Source organism: Puntigrus tetrazona, chromosome 19, assembly GCF_018831695.1.
Source record: "Puntigrus tetrazona isolate hp1 chromosome 19, ASM1883169v1, whole genome shotgun sequence".
Taxonomy (NCBI): domain Eukaryota; kingdom Metazoa; phylum Chordata; class Actinopteri; order Cypriniformes; family Cyprinidae; genus Puntigrus; species Puntigrus tetrazona.
Genome location: NC_056717.1, coordinates 1,850,887 through 1,865,185, shown reverse-complemented (window position 1 = coordinate 1,865,185; position 14,299 = coordinate 1,850,887). Strand labels below are relative to the sequence as shown.

At 36.9% G+C, this 14,299-nt stretch overlaps 1 protein-coding gene across 2 annotated transcripts in view; it reads left to right on the top strand.

The window, feature by feature from the left end:
* The first annotated feature begins 1,188 nt into the window (after positions 1-1,188).
* The window catches only part of LOC122324230 (retinoic acid receptor beta-like), a 159,002-nt gene continuing 145,891 nt past the window's right edge, over positions 1,189-14,299 (top strand). For both annotated transcript variants that reach the window (XM_043218506.1, XM_043218504.1), the window contains exon 1: positions 1,189-1,416. The gene's annotated coding sequence lies outside the window, so the exon portion shown is untranslated. The remainder of the gene's footprint in view (positions 1,417-14,299) is intronic.

Sequence of the window (14,299 nt, the reverse complement as noted above, 5' to 3'; positions counted from 1 at the left end):
TGGCTCCTCTCTACTCAGGCCCGTGTCTGTTACTGAGGGAGACCTGAGAGACGGCTAAGATTTACAGCCTGACGCAGCGCACTGAATATGGATCGTATATGAGACCCTGGACCAATTTTCTGAAATTGATTTGATTGATCTGAACTTGAAAGCTGAATGAATAAGCTTTCCATTGATGTATGGTTTGTTAGGATAAGAATACATTTGGCATCTTGACATCTGGAATCTGAGGGTGCAAAAAAATGTGAAATATTAAGAAAATCATCTTTAAAGACGTCCAATAGAATGCGTGTTACTAATCAAAAATGTACGTTTTGATTTACTTACGGTAGGAAATATCTTCACAGAACATAGTCTTTATGTAAAATCAATAATTTTCACCCGTACAGTGTAGTGTTGGCATATATTACAACATATACCTGTGCTACTTATAACTTATTTTGTGGTCCAGGGTCACACAGGGTGCTGTAATCAGTAGTCTTTTTTTTTTACTATACTCTATTCAACTATACCATGAGATGTTATAGGTTACAGACCTACCCTTTTTAAAATGCAATTAGTAGTATAACTATTTCAGATACTTTATTATTGTACCAGTTTGCATTTGATTACTTTTCTAAATTTCTATAACAGATGTTTTCAAATGTTCAAATTAAAATGAAACATTTTAAGCAGGCCGGTTTAACATTACAGTAGGACTCAGCACTAAGGACAGTTACTTTCAAAATCCTTTTATCACTTAAATAAATCAATAATTTCATTTTAAAGTGCAGCCACCACAAAACCAGACCTTAGCTCCTGAGATCGTTCTGAGGCTAAATACAGATATAAAACAATAAGATAAAGGCTAATGCTTATGACAATAACCCCAGTTTAATGCACTTTGTGTTGTTAAAAAAAAAAAAAAAAAAAAAAAAAAAAAAAAAAAAAAAAAAAAAAAATATATATATATATATATATATATATATATATATATATATATATATATATATATATATATATATATATATATATATATATACACACACACACACACACACATACTCATTTTGTGGTTACTGTGGTTTCACGATATGATAGTTCAGCTGTCCATGCTTAATTTCGGCGTAACCGTGGTTAATTTCCGTGAACTTCAGCCTGTAAGTCGAGCTCCAGTTTGCTCTCCGGTAACCGGGGCTGTGAGGAGGAGGAGAGCAGGTGAGGAGGGGTCTCTCCTCAGATCATGACATTAGCACAGATCACCCCTTCACCTGATACGCGCTTTCCGACGAACTCAGTGTGAGCGAACCGAGGATCTTACCGGGGCTACGGTCCACTGCGATTCGAGCGGCGGAAGCGGACAAATCGACCCGAAGCGCCTCTCGTGCGCGTGAGGAAAGTGAAAGTGAGCATGTCGTCATCCACAGAGATCGGCAGGTGAGTGCAGCGTTATCCCCTATTAGAAGAAAACACCAGTGTTTAACCTCAACGAGACATCGTCGAGCGGTGTTTTGTTATGTAACTTTGATCAACCTGATCGGCTGACCCTTATGGAGTTGTATATGGCGCGGTACACTGATGCGGTTACATGATTCTTTAATATACAGTCTGCTGCAGGCTGTATTCATATACCTTACTGACAGTGCTTCAAAGTATGATACTTGGTACTTTATTTTCTTCTTTTTGTTGTTGTTGTTGTTGTGTTGTTCGCGGAAAGGTAATCACTGTGTTTTCATACAAATATGATCCTTTTTACTATTAAAGTTGAGCACAGGGCCTGTTTGTTACAAACCCCCTAAGAAAAGTCTTAGAAATGTAAGTAGATTATAAATAGGGAATTTTAAAAGATGTATTTTGCAGCTGGTGTTCTACTGCATTTAAGTCATATATCACTGTCTGTCATGTCTTTGTGCTTATGAAGAGAGAGGTCAATATTAATCTGAATTACAGAAGGATGTATATGTCATGTGAAACCTCTTAGGTAATTTCTCCTGACGTCTGATTTCTCATGGCAGTCACACAGTATCTTTCATCTTTATTGCTTAATTTCTCTATATAGCTAACCGTACCGACGTCCTCTCTGCTCTTTGAAGCATAGTGCAACAACTGGTTTAAATCAATTTGGGCAATACTTCTTTCCATCTGCTTCTGTACAGTCTCTGATGTTTTTCCTGGACAGATGATTCAATGGGAATATTTAGTGTGGGTGTACATATTTTTTAACCCAGAAGTGAGCTAAAACCCTTTGGAACATCCTCATTTACGAAAACAATAAGGTAAATTAAGATTGAAATACAAAAATAATTTCTCTTATAGGGCTAGGTTAGTATTTAGAATTAGCTGCATATAAAACAATGCAAAGTACACAGTTAATACAATAGAATGTCTCTATTTATAGCAAGTGTGTGTGTGTGTGTGTGTGTGTGTGTGTGTGTGTGTGTGTGTGTCTGCATGCTTTTGTGTTTAGTTTGTTATGATGCTTTTCATCCGTGTGAGGTGTGAGGCCAGTGTGGTATGCCACTTTATTTCTTTCAGTAATTTAACAAAAGACATTAAGCATAAAATAAGATGGCCATGAACATTTGTACTTTCATACTGTACCTTCGATTTGACTTTTAGATGTGCTTCATAAACATTTATTAGAAATAAAATCAATCTTCTAAATCTTCTAAATCTAAAATCTACATCTAAAAATGTTTTTCATGTAATAAAACAAACTGCTTATATTTAAGTTGAAAAATAACAATTTAGTTTTACAACGTTGCATTTTCAACTAAAAGTATTTCAGTAGAGACCAAATACAATAACTGTAACAGCAAGAGGGAAACATCAATTCATAAATGTGATGAACACAGAAATATCAGGGAATTCAAAATAGGGTTTTCCAGGTCTGACGTTCTAAAAAAGAAATTTCAATACAGAAAGTGGCATTTTTAAGCTTTGTTATATCTGGAAAAACATATCTTTGAAATATCTGTAAAAAAAATTTGAACAAGTTGAAAAGTCATGCAGATTCTGGTTAAAAAGCAAATGAAACTGTTGATATAATGCATCAAACAAAATGTTCTCTCTGAGCTACGGCTTTATTTGAGGGAGATTGCGCGAGTGTCAGACAGGGACGAGTCTGTGTTCTTCCTGCAGGCTTGGTTCTGGTTGGCCATCTTGTTCCGAATGCATTTTGTCCCGACTACCTTGGAAAAGAAACCCCTTTGATGTTCCTCTCGCTGAAAGAGGTTTAAAGAAAGGCTTTTGCGGTATGCTAATGCTTCTCAATTGACTTGTGAGTCTTTTCATTAACGCTTTGCTTTGGCAGACTATCTTAGCGGAATTGAATAAAAGACTTAACTTTTCTGTGTCCTCTTTGCCTGACCAGCGGCGCACAGGCGTTTGGAGTGTCTGGGATGCTCCGTGAATCTTATTAGAATGCGAGCAGCGTCTCAGTAAAACCAAGTTCAGCATTCTGGGGAGCGCATCGAGAGATACTGAAGATGTTGAGCGTTAGGTGGTGATTAAACTCTCAGCCATGCAAAAGTAATGAGTCGGGAAATATATCAAAGGAAGAAGCTTGAAGCTGTAATAGCCTGGAGTACGCCTACATTAATAATGTTGTTAATTTCTTCTGCTCCTCGCCTCTGTGCCAATGCTATATTCTTTTGCTTTCATGTATGGCTTTGTATCTGCATCAAAGATTTTTAAATTCATCTTAATGTTTGTTAGAGTTAGAAGGTTTTTTTTTTTTTTTTTAAGTAAGTACTCTGATATGAAAGAGTTTATGAAATCAATACACATTCAATACATTCTTTATAGTAATTCCTCATTCATTCAATACATTTCTATGTACAATTTAATCTAGCATCCCTTTAAAGAAGTGAATTGCTGCTTTATGTGCTCGGTGCATTGAAGAACCCAGCAGCTCCTGAAAGGAACCAGTGTTCATGTGATTGCAGACTGCAGTCAGTAGATGGCAAATGCTCCTCAGTTTATAGAAGGTATTTATCATCTGAGTAGATACAAGCAAACACCTGGAACGATGTCAGATCTGGTGAAATTATTAGGTATAGTGTGTCGTTTAATCACGCGCACCCGTTTGTGTGTGCATGTAAGTGCATGCTATCTCTTTGAACTGGAATATATATTATGTATAATCCTGAGAGACCTTTACATTGATGGCGCACAGCAAATACACGCATATCAACACTACACTTTTGTATAATTTCATATATTCCGATCACTATTTTAAATAAAAGTATCAAACAGATTCTTTTAAGCTCTGTTGCAAGGCTGAAATTGTGGCCTTGGGCACGTGAATGAAAAGAAATAGTTCAGCTATTAATGAACATTCTGCTCCCATGTATTCATCCTCGGCGCTCGAAATAGGCCTGTACTCAGCGATCTACTAGCAGTTATGCTTTCCACAATACCAGGAATTATTCTTGTGTACCAGCACCTCAGATAAACTGACAGTACTTGCTCTCCACAACATTACCAGTACCTTTAGCCTCGCCAAGCCGTATTTTTGACTATCAGCATGGGGAATTTGCACAGACAGCTTACGTTTAGGCTTTTAGCAGACGTTTTTATGTAAAGGGACTTAATGAGGATGACAGAAGCAATTAAAACCAACAAAAGAGCAACGATACTGTATGCGAGCGCTATAAGTCTCGGATAGCAGTTCACGTACAATAGCAAGGTTTTTTATTTATCACTTTTTTATAAAAAAATAAAAAAAACGTCGATAGAATAGAAAAAGAATATGAAACATTAGTGTTGGAGGAACATTTTTAAAATAAAAAGAAAACAAGAATAGAGAAAACAATACAGAATACAGTAACACTTTATTTTAAGGTTTCCTTGTTTCGCATTACATGTACTTATTATTATAATAAAAATTAATTGTGCATAATTACATGCAAGTAACCCTAACCATATAGTAAGTACATGTAGTTAATTAATATTATTTATTAACAAGGACACCTTAAAAATAAAATGTAACTGTGAATAGACTGGTTTTTTTATTTATTTGTTAGTTTTTTTTATAAAATGAAAGCTAGTATTGTAATCCCTGAAATGGCACTGACCACCCCATTTGCCTCCCCAACCATAAAAAAGTCTAGAAAGTGTGTTCGAGCTGTGTATTGGCGGACTACTTTTACTGACCATGTAGGGAACTTTACTCTGTATTTAACCCACTCTAATCTGATCAGCTACCATTGTTGTTGAGAGCCTGTATGCGGCAGTTTGTGTGCTTAGCAGAGATGTGTAAGATGTGTGCATGTAGTTTACAGTCGCTTACTGAAGACCCTGACTAAAACCCCACGGTACGCCACTGAGTTAAACATCTATATATTCTTGCTTCTATTACTTGAAATGAACACGATGGTGCTTGCAGTTGAATTTGAAAACAACTTTTTTTTTTTGCTCTATACAGAGCAAGCTCTATATTGAAGTTTTGAGTATAACTTGATATGCTCCCAGAAATAATTAATTCCAAAAAAATATTGTCTGCCATTGGATTTAGACATGCAATGTGTATTGTGCCAGTGCCACCCTAATATTTTCATTGACCCTTTTGGCCACCCTTATGAAAAAAATCTTGGTTGCGCCGCTAGTCCTTTTTTCTGTGAAGAAATATACGTTTTTTTTCATTATTAGTACTTATCTTTTTTTCAAATAGTCCAATCTCGGAGAACAACTGATATGTTTACCTCCTGAATTTACCTAACTGCATGCACAAGCTTCTTAAGCCTTAAGTTATTAATGTCTTAATTACTGAGGCTTTTACCAACACAATATGATCTTAACACTCATATAATGATGCAAATAATTGGATAATTAAACCTTCATTAAACCCAGTTCATAAAAATCCAGTGAATGGATAAGATGAGTCATAAAATGTTAGCAGGGTAAAAAGAGAGAAAGAAAGAGAGAGAGAGAGAGAGATGAGTGAGAAAGAGAAAAGCAGAGATTATAGAAGAGCCTTTGATGGCAGACCGGGCTCTGGGAATCCTAGCGTGCCTTCAGGGTAGAGCGCTCACTCACCGCATCAATAATGGATGAAAGATATCTTGTTCATTGCAGGACTGAACCAAGCCGGCATACTGATTTCTAGCCGTGAACCTTATGTAAAAATTGCATCAGTGGGTTTAATTTGCCTCATTAAAACCTGCATTCCCGAACACTGTCAGTTTTACGGAGGAAGCTGAAGGGCTCTATTTTTGCGATTTTGTAGGAGGCTTGTAACTCTCAATAAAAACAGAACGTAGGTTCATCTTGTGGGGTAAAATAAGCTCTGCTGATTATTCTGAGATTCGAATGGAATTAGTGATGCACTAAAATGGCGGTTGTGAGACAAATAATAAAAGCTAAATGATTGAAATGGCATTCTTTTGAATCAGACAAAATATCAATAAGGTCATATTTAAATTAGTGCTGTCAAACGATTAATCATGATTATTCACATTAATGTATGTATATATATATATATATATATATATATATATATATATATATATATGCGTGTGTGTGTACTGCATTTATTTATTATGTATATATAAGCACACATACATTCAGTGTATATATGTTCATATAACATGTATATTATATTTTTATCATATTCAAATATATATAGAATTATTCCATATTTTTTTAAACATATACACTTATCTGTTTGTGTTTATAGATTTCATGAATCTAAATGTCCAGGACCTCCAGCAGAAAATCATTAATGATCCAACAGTGTATTTAACCGTGGGCATGCGGGTCACTTTTTTATCCCTGTGTAAATCTTTATCTTTTTTAAGCTTCATCTGACCAAAGACCTCGGCCCTGTTAAAAGTTCCAGTAGTGTCCGGCAACAGTAGAACTCAAAGTTCTCGGCTGTGATCCTCGGAGAGTCTTTGGCCATTCAAACACATTAAGACATGACACAAGGTCCTCTCCAAGGATTTGTAACTTCACTGATGATGGAAATGGGAATTTTTTATGATGCTTCGCTTATTTTTTTACAACCACTTTCTATTTTATGAAGATCAAAATCTTTTGTTGCACTTCAGAACTAAACTAGAAAGAATGCTTCAGTTGAATTTCAAGTGAATTTCATATTTATTCTCCTGCAAAACAGCCATGTCTGCCCAAAAAGTCATGTTCCTAGTCACCCTGGTGTGCTTAAAATGTAAGACATGAATGAATATATGAATGGAGAATTTCTAAGAATTTCTTATGATTTCTTATTTTTAAGAATTTCTTATGATTTCTGAGAAGTCTGACCTTCTCTGTAAATCAGAATGCTGTGATTTGGAAATTATTTATTGAATAAAACTGAAATGGTATTGCTCAGCCCAGCTGTTTTCATTTTCATCTCCATCATGTTGAGAAAAGGCAAAAAGTATGCTATTTTAAAACTTTTACTCTCCTGATGGAGTCCAACGCAAAGCATGCTGGGAACTACTTTTTCAGTTACGTTTTCCTCAAAAACATGTTTGTTCATATTTTATTCTACATAACTGAGTCTAGTAGATATAGCACTATATAGAGAATTAAATTTAGTATTTTTACAACTTTATTTCACCGTATGCTAAAGCTAAATTACCTGTAATATAAAAACAGAATTTACTTTACTTTCTATAAGTAAATACAACTTTGAAAGACCTTAAAGGCTTTATGGACTAACAAACAAACAAACAAATAACTTAAAAAAGAAAATGAAAATGAGTCGGTTACCTGGCATGTGTTCTGCATGAAGGTTTGATTGGTTTCTTTTTATTTTAAGGGGTGTGTTGTTAGACAAACTGTACAATTTATAATAAAATAAATAAATCAGTTGTTTCACTTAGTTTGGATGGGAGGGGATTTCTTGTTTAAAACCAATCCAAAACTTAATGCTAATTTTCAATTATCTTGTTCTGCAAAACTACTGACTTGTTCAAACACATGCAAATAAAGGCAGAGGATGTATTAATGATGTGAGGGCTGTTGCAGCATACAAAGCTTCCTGTTAAATGTTCACCATGCCTTTCTTGAATGCAGGACTCCAAGGCATAGAATTGGTGAGCTTCAAAGTATATGATACAGTATGCAGACATTTATGCGCTGCTTTGTGCCTTATGATTACTCGAACAGATGCTATTTGAAGGGCATCTCTGATTTAAATGCAGATCTCATTTGCATTGCAGATATCTGAATAATCCTCTCAGTTACTCATACCAACACCAATACCTTTGTCCATTTTCATGTGTCCAGCGTGTAGCGCTGCTTTTGTACTTCAGAGAGTGAGAGTTCCAGTTAGTCTGTCCGTTTCTTCAATTATTTTGAGCATTTAAAAATATCTAAAATGTCTCAAATATGAGTTATTCCTTTCTAATCGTTTGAAACAGGCTTCGAAATTGGGGTGATCGTGATATAAAAATCTGAAACTACATTTTATGACCATCATGACTTGTGATCGGTGAATGCGAGGGCTCAAGTACAGTCGCTTGTTGTCACAGTAGTCTTTTACTGTTGTATATGTGTTAGCGAACCTTCACGCTCTTCAAACCAACTGTCCTCTCTTCATATTGTGATTTTATATTTTTAAACAGAGAACAATATCATTCTCTACCAGTAACCTGATTTCTGAATTTTCACCAACACTCCCATTATAACTTTGTGGCACGATTGTTGCAGACAACTATATACACAAAATTCAGAGAGACTTAAGATATGTTATGATACAGTATATGCTATTATGTGCTCTAGTAGTTTGCTGGCAAATAGCAAATAAGAGGAAACATGATGTCAATGACTTGCTGTCACGCATGATCACTGGCCATATAATGTCATGGCTCGCTAAAACGTCCTCCCATGATGTCTTTCTCCAGTTTAGCAACCGCTTCTTCTTCCTCTCAGACACCCAAAGGGTGCTATTGGTCACATTGCAGACACTCAGTGGGTAACCACCTTTTCACCGACCCCAAAAGATCCATCCACAGGTAAGTCTGAGAATATTCAACATTTCTGTCAAAAATTCCATCATTTAAAAAAAAACTCCAAGACAACACAGAATGATAGTAATGATAATAATGATAGTCCTTAATTCAGTCAATGCTAGGAATCATCATTCACTACGCGGTACAAGCTGATTGGTGTCTGTTGCATCTATAGCCAGTGAGTTTGCTCACTGTTCAAATCAACATTTATATAATTTGGTTTCGTGTTTTTAGTTAGCTAGTCTAATGAGAATAACCCAACATATATATCTGCTATAGTCAAAAAAGTTTTGTGTGTTTATTTTGTTTTGCAGCAACAATATTCTTTACAGTCTTAGCAGTGGAATGTCTCCATATTTACTCTGCAGCAGCATATGTATAAGTCCAAATATATTATATCATGTTAAATCCACTAACATGCAAAGCTATTCAAAATTGTCATCAATCAATCATTTTTATTTATATAGCACTTTTAACAACACAGGTTGTATCAAAGCACTGAACAGTATAAAGCAGAAGAATACAATGACAGAAATATAATCATAGACACTCTTATTATTACATTCTGGTAAACGAAGGCAGTTTTCACTACAATTTGGGGAAAAAATTTGACTAGTTTTCCACTCCAAAGCTACAGGAACCATTAGAACAATAGTACTTAACATGGCTGGCACTGAGGCAATACAATATCATAAACCACTTTCTATTCCATTCCATTCATTTTTTAAATGCTAAGTATACTAAACACATACATTTTCATATTTATGTACTTACCACGACCTGTAACTGTCCAGCTTCAGTATGTCTTTAGCTGTCCAGCTAAAGACATACTGAAGTATGTCAGGTACACAGTTTTTTCTTATTTAAAGATATTATTCAAAGATCAATTCTCATTACAAAATGACACATTTTAGTCTTAATATAAATTCTCAATATATCTGTTAGTAAATATGTTAATAGATTTGAACTACATTCAAAAATAAAGGTATTTTAAATATATATATATTTTTTACAAGGGTAGGTGGGAGGTGTATGGACAAATAAATCTTATACAAAGAGCCACCTGGATATATTATTTCTTCATAACATAGCTTTCCAATGGAGTGGATAGATAGACCTTGCTCTTAGAATGAACTGTGCCAGATGGCACTTCAATGGCACAATCCTGAAGCCTACAGAGGTGGTAAAAACATCAGCTGTGAGTAATTTTTCCCTATTTAATGAAACACAGGTATTATGATACTAGCCATGCAGGGACTATAGGAGTGTGGAGAGACTGGATCATATAACATATCTCTATGGTTAATCATTTTATTGTTCAATGTGTTATAGTTTGGTCAGAAACACAATTTTTTTCTAATGGGCATATTATGTATAGAAGTGATTAGTGAGCATGTGGTTCTAAGTGACTGCAGTCTTTCTATAAAACTGGAATCAGTAAAGTTGGCCGCTGCCCCAGAGTCGATTAAAGCTTTAGTGGAAAAACAAGTTCCTTTATAAATAATTGTCATTGGTACAAATAGACTTTGATTAATAACAGACAAGAAAGTCTCTATACTCTCCCTTCAAGCTAGTTTAGCTGAACTGTTGGGCTTCTGGGAACAGCCTGGCCCATCAATGATATAAAAATATAATTCCTTTCTTAGGCTGGCCAAACACAAAGATATTAAATCTGATTTTGAGCTTGATTTGCCCCCAGAGAGGTGTGGCCTTCACTGTCCTTAAATCTGTGCTCTTCTAGTGTGTTTTGTATTTGGATTTTAGCATTTGTACTTTGCAAATAAAACAAGATTTCAGGTTGAAAAAATAGTTCCATACAGGTCCTAGAATACCATATTCGTAACTACAATTACTGTGCCTATCATTATTATTATTGGACCCTATCATTAATGGGTTTGGGATGTGTTCCTAAACTCTTAGTTGGGTAAACTTAGATTGTTCGATTACATCTGTCAGAAGAAAGCCACTCTGACCTCAAACGGCAGATTGTTACCATAACTGAGGACCAAACACCGAAAAAGCTTGATCTAGAGACCTGCGCGGGACAGATTTTTCAGTCCCGCTCCCGCCCGCTCCCGCAACAATATAGATAATTTTTTACCGCTCCCGCCCGCAATATTCAAGTTTTGTCCCGCTCCCGCCCGCATGTAAACATTAAAACTGTGCACACATGACGCTTCAGACCTGAACTTCCAGACTTGGGGCTGCTGTATGCGAGTATTTTGCTGCATTTGTCGCAGCTCGCAAAGGGAAGGTGCTTTCCATACCGTCTTTGTAGTTCTGTATGTTCCTTTCTTTAATAATGAACTAATATCTGTAGCACTAAGCGCTCCACCTGTGTCATGCTCTTCAGACATTTTGCCTCGGTGTGGGTCTATGGTCTTTGTTCCTCGCAAGAACCACGTGAGAATTTACGTTATTTTGAGTTGTTTGTGTTGCTTTTGTGCAGCAGATAAATAATATTTTATTTCTTTTTAACTATTTAATTTTAAGATATTTCCATTTTGCGGGAGTCCCGCAAATAATTTTATTCTCCCGCAACCTGCACACACGAGGACCTTACCGCCCGCACCCGCGTTCACATATCAAATTTCGTCCCGCGCCGCACTGGGTTGCGTCGGGTCCCGCGAGACCCGCGGTACTCCCGCGGGATTGCAGGTCTCTAGCTTGATCCCCTCTGCTTATATGCCTTAGGAACTATTCTGATGACTGGACACATTTCACGCACAGAAGGATCCGAAGGCAGATATGCTGCCCAGATCTAGGCTGGAAGCCTGAGAATGGTCAGTAGGAATGATAATTTGGGTAAATAAATCTGGGTGTCATGAACTGCGCCTCTGTGGCTTTTTCCGACAGTCACAGGACGGAATCCTCTCCTGAGTACTAACAGTCTCTGACTACATTTCCCATCATGCCCCATACCTAAGACTGATTACCTGCCCAGGTATAACCCATTTACCCCTTTAATAAACAGCGCTCAGACTCAGTCTCATTTTGAAGTCTTATCCTTGCCCTGGCTAGTAATTCTGATTGTTCTTACATTTCCATTGATTTCCTGTGTTGATCTTGGACTGTTTTACCATTTCTTTGATTGTTTTCTGCCGGCCTTTTGATCCCTTGCCTGTGCACCTTGACCTTGATCATAGCTGCCTGCGTCGACCCTCACTTGACTTTGTTCATGATTCTGCCTTTGGCACTGATGTCCCTGTCACTGATGTTGATCTCCTGCCTTTCTGACTATTCTTATTAAAGAGCAGAAGACTTCGCCACCACAGGATCCAGCAGCTCTGTATCATCTGGTTTCCGAAGTATCATCATCAACAGCAGTTGCTAAAGCTAACTACACTGACTAAGCAGCTGGTTAGAACCATGCAAATGCTCACGCCACTTACCAACGCAGCTACAGAAGCTTCACCTCCCGCACAAGTCGACACCATTGTGAGTGCTAATCTCATTTTACCTCAACTCTCTCTGCTCGATAAATTTGATGATAATCCCGCCAAGTGTAAGGGTTTCCGACTCCAATGCTCACTCTTCATCAATCAACAGCCTCACCTATATCCCACAAACGACAGCAAAATGGCTTTGGTGTGTTCAATATTGAATGGGAGAGCGCTGGATTGGGCTACCGCCATGTGGGAGGGCAGACAGATAACTTTCCCTTCTTACTCCGATTTCCTGTGTCAGTTCAGAGATGTTTGAACACCTGGCTGGAGGGAAAGAACCCTGCTTTCTCTGCGGCAAAAAGTAACAATGCCGCCGCAGATTATACATTAACCTTCCGTACTCTTGCAGCTCAAACCGGATGGAGCCCAGGCCCTCTTAAACTGACTAAAAATGACTTTGAACACATGGGAAGTATATACAAGGAAAAATAGAGAGTGCAAATATCAAGCTTTGAGGGACCACAGATGAGATGAGCGACAGAGGAGGCACCAACATTTCGGCCGCTGAAAATTATTGGCAGAAGAGAAATATGGCTGAAAATAGGCTATATAATGTATGGTGTGGTCTATACTGATGCTCCACTCACTATAGACTTTTATTTCACTTCCTATGAAGCAGTGTATTGCCACTTCTGGTCCTGTTGCAACACATTATAAACAAATAGGAGAATCATCTCTCTTCTTTCTTTCACTAGTGTTACTGAAGTGTACCTGGGTGATTTTATTTGAAACCATGAAACACTGCTTCAGTTTTCATGATTTCCTGACACAACACAGATAAGATGCGTGGGATCTTATTTTTTCATTACTGTTATGTTGGTCAATGTTTGCTTTAGTTTGGCTCTTGACTTTTGACTTTAAAACAATAAGCTTTGTTTGGCTGCTGTGTGGTAGTTTAGCAAGCCAAGAAAAAAGGTGATCAGGTGATGATTGTGGTTTTACATAATCATCATTTGACCTGAATCACATTTACATTTACATTTACATTTAGTCATTTAGCAGACGCCTTTATCCAAAGCGACGTACAAATCACTGAACTGAGATCTTTAAATTAGCCATGTGATTCTAAATTAGAAGATCTGGAGTTTTCAGAACAATATATATTTATATAATATATAATATATATTTCTTTTTAATAATTGTTCGGCTCAAAAAAATATAGGGGTGCTTTTAACAAAACCGATTGTATCAAAGCACTGAACAGTATAAAATTGAAGAATGGTTATGTATAATGACGAGAATGAATAATTTGTTTTTAAATGCAGAGATGGTCTCTGTAATCAATTCGAAGATAATTGCTAGAAGTTAAGTGTCCCCAACAAAGCAAGCCAGAGGTGACAGCGGCAAGGAACCAAACCCCATCCATACAGAATAGAGAGAAAAAACCTTGGGAGAAACCAGGCTCGGTTGGGGCCAGTTCTCCTCTGGCTGGACGCCCAGCACTTAACTTCCAGCTAAATTTTTTTAAACGCAGCTGTGTCAGATAATGTGTGTGTGTGTGTGTGTGTGTGTGTGTGTGTGTGTGTGTGCGCGCATTAGGATCTGGTGATCTGTCCACGGGGCTCATCTAGGTATTCTGGTCTCTGATGAACATAATCTCTGGGTGTTGATCCACCATCTAATCTGGACACAAACTAAGTAACAGAATAAGAAAGGAAAAACACTAATATTAGCGTAGGTCATGTTTTATGAAGAATGTTCCCGGTTCCAGCTGATCTAATAAATGCAGCCTAGCATTAATTCTTATAGACACACATAGACATCATATATATGAATCTCGACAACAGTGACAAACGGCATATTAAGATAACCAGATCAACTAATTTATTCACGCCGCAATGCATCATGGGAGTCATGGATATGTTTTGATTGGTGGCACCCAAAATGCACTGTGAATTGCTTTTTGATGAT